The sequence below is a fragment of the Populus euphratica genome, unplaced genomic scaffold (genome assembly GCF_000495115.2).
Source record: "Populus euphratica unplaced genomic scaffold, PopEup_1.0 scaffold93.1, whole genome shotgun sequence".
Lineage (NCBI taxonomy): Eukaryota > Viridiplantae > Streptophyta > Magnoliopsida > Malpighiales > Salicaceae > Populus > Populus euphratica.
In genome coordinates, this window is record NW_011499873.1 from 707,275 (window position 1) to 710,713 (window position 3,439).

The 3,439-nt window shown below is 36.4% G+C and overlaps 1 pseudogene; it reads left to right on the forward strand.

Moving 5' to 3' along the window:
* Window positions 1-3,439, forward strand: part of LOC105127914 (replication factor C subunit 2-like) — an 8,480-nt pseudogene that overhangs the window by 171 nt on the left and 4,870 nt on the right.

Consider the following 3,439-nt stretch of genomic DNA (forward strand, 5'->3'; position numbering starts at 1 on the left):
CCTATCCGTATCAAATAGAGATTCTCAAATTGCATGTTTCAATGAAGGAAGGTCAGCCGAACAAATTTCTTTTCTATCAAATTTTCTCTTCCTTTTTCCCTGCACGCTGAAAATAAATGTTACTTTTTACACCAGGGGGGTCTTTTTTAATATATTAATATAAAAAATAAATAAAAAATTTTTTTGTGATGTTTTTATTATTTTAATATATTAATATAAAAAAGAAATAAGAGACTATCTTCGCGTCCCTTATCAATGAAGGAAGGTCAGCCGAACAAATTAATTTCTTATCAAATTTTCTCTTCCTTTTTCCCTGCACGCTGAAAATAAATGTTACTTTTTACACCAGGGGGGTCTTGGTATCATTTCAAGTGTTTTTAAAAATTCTATTTTTATTTTATTTTTTTGTGATATTTTTTTTATTTTAATATATTAATATAAAAAATAAATAAACATATTATTCTAACATATTTTTTATAGTCAATAAAAACAGCTTTGTTAATAACTATTAACAGGTGTTTAGTTTGAAGGTATGGTTAGTTTTTCGCATGGAATCCATATAAAAAACATACATTTTTCACTTTTATAAAATATAATTTATACTTTAAAAATATTATATCTTTAAACAAAACACCACATCTTCAAGTCAAACACAATTCAAAGTTTCGAACACATGTGCCTGAGTCACGTTGATTAGCATGCTTTAGTGGAAGGTTTTCAATCCAGTCCCAAATTTATATACCAATTTTCAATGGAAACGCAAACTTATAAATTTGTTCAATTACACCCTTTTGTCATATTGCATAGGCCGCAATGACATAGCGGATGGAAAAGTTAATGAAAACCAACATTTTCAGATCTAATAGGCATAAATATGGACTCAGGCTGGGGAATAAATCGAGATTTTCCCTTTATAAAACGAAGGAAACCCACGCGTCCGCGGGCGCGCGCGCGCACCTAAACAACCATACAGCAATAAAAAGAAAACGCTGCGTTTCATTGTGCGCATGTTGGCTGTCACCGAAGAACCAAACAAACCAGCATCACACAGCACAACGGCCAAAACTGAAAACTCTACTAAAAGCGGGAAAATAGAACTGCCCTTGTGAACCCCGCAATTCTTTTTCACAATCTCACAAACCAACCTAAAAGGCTAAAACTACTATATTACTTACTGATTATTATGGAGGCGGAGACGGCGGCGGCAAGGCACCATTGCTGCGGAGCTTACAACCAGGGGTGGGGAAATAGTAACTAAAATATCTCTTCCTTATTTGATGTAATTTAATTAAATCTGGGTTTATTTTCATGTTTAAAATACTGATTTATTATTCCTTATTTTGGCAGTCGACCAAAGCAAGTAAAAGATGAAGCTCACCAACACGAGGTGGTTCGCGTCCTCACTAACACTCTTGAGACTGCAAATGTGAGCGTGCGTGCGAGAGAGAGAGAGAGATTCTCACTATCAACTACTCTTCATTTTTATCCTATATGCTATTTATTCATTTATTTTTATCAGTGATTTAGTTTCGTTTAGTTTGAAACCCTAGGTCTAGCACTCTTCTGTTTATGATTGTTATTGTTTGTATTTTTTCTCCTTGACATGCTTTTTTATGGCCCACCTGGTACCGGCAAAACCACCCCTGTCGTTGCTATTGATCACCAGCTTTACGGGTAGTTATAATTTTACAGCAGTACTCTCTGTGTTTGGGTGATGAAAATTTTTCTATAGATAGCTGAATTACCAAGTTGATTCGATATTTTAGTGGTTAATCAGATACTTAGAAGTGGTCGCATGCGGGAATGCTAGGGCCTTAACTGTCGAACCCTTTCTGCTGTTGATGAGAAATATGTAATCATTTAATTGGAAATTGGAATAGGATGCTACTATCTCTGAAGGTAATGAATCCCTTTGGGAAAATGTGCCTATTGGGACTTTTAAGCTGAAAAAACTTAGGCATTAAATCTTTAGCTGAACTTGTTGGAGTAAAATGGATCTGATGTTTAACTGAATGACTTTCTTTTAGAGACATGCTTGCTACAGGGTTCAGCACTCGGTCCATAAAGTTGTTAAAAGATATTATTTCTTCTTTTTACTGACTTTATATTGCCATCTTGAAGATGTGAATTGATCTCTGGTGCCTTTAGATCATTTCTAGATGCTATCTCGTGAAAAAACTGACATGTGAAAATCTTACAGATTAGTTCTGGTGATTTCATGCCTCCTATCATTTTGACTGCTGCTATTATCATATTAGATTGTAGAGTCTGCTTCCCTTTAATATGTGAAAAAATTTGATGCCATTCAGGAACATATTTAGCATGTTAATTCCTTCATGTCTTAGGCCTGAACTCTACAAGTCTAGGGTTTTGGAACTAAATGCAAGTGATGACTGTGGAATCAATGTCGTTCAGACTAAGATCAAGGATTTTGCTGCTGTGGCTATAGGTTCTGGTCAGTGTCAAGGGTCTATACATTCTTCTTCTTGCAGTAACTTTTGTATTCCACTCAGGACATAATTGCACTTTGCCCTTCATGTTTCTTTCCAATGCTTTAGGGGTTACCCTTGTCCACCATATAAGATTACCATCCTAGACGAGGCAGATTCTATGACTGAAGATGCTCAGGCATGTTTCTTTTGTTCTTTTATGATGGTTTATTTACAAATATAATGTAAAGTGCATGGATATCACCTCATTTGGCATAATGCCCTGAGACTTACAGTGGAAACTTTCTCCAAAGTTACAAGATTCTTCTTCATATGTAATTACATCAGCAGGTGAGCCATTTTGTCATACAATATGTCATTACAAATAGTTTGATGATTGTTGGAGATTCTGCCATGATTAAGTTTATAACTGTTTATAACTGCTCTCCTTGGGCACAGAGTACCCGTGCCGATAATTATCTGATCTAAATGGCCTCCATCTTTCATTGGCTTTCCTTACAAAATGAGTCATTGTATGGTTCATCAATGTAGTGATGCTTAGATGCACTGATGATTCCTCTTCAAATTTCTTCCTATGAACTCTTGGCCCTTGGGTTGTTAGTCCTAATCCATTAACTTTTTGGGTAGAAAAAAATATTATTGCATGATTTCCTCCCATAATTTAGGTGATTGTGATTCTTGCAGGATCATAGCGCCACTTGCATCAAGATGTGCAAAATTCAAGTTCAAGCCACTTTCAGAAGAAATCACGAGCTGTCGTATATTGCACATTTGTAATGAAGAAGGCCTCACTCTGGACGCAGAGGTATGCAAAGCTTGTCACATTCATTCCTATTTGTTCGGTGGCTTGATTTCCTAGCACAAAGCATGTGATCTACCACTGTAGGCTCTCTCAACCTTGAGTTCTATCTCACAAGGTGATCTTCGCCGGGCTATCACATACTTGCAAGTAAGGGATGACCCCCCCCCCCCCCCCCCCCCCCCTCCCC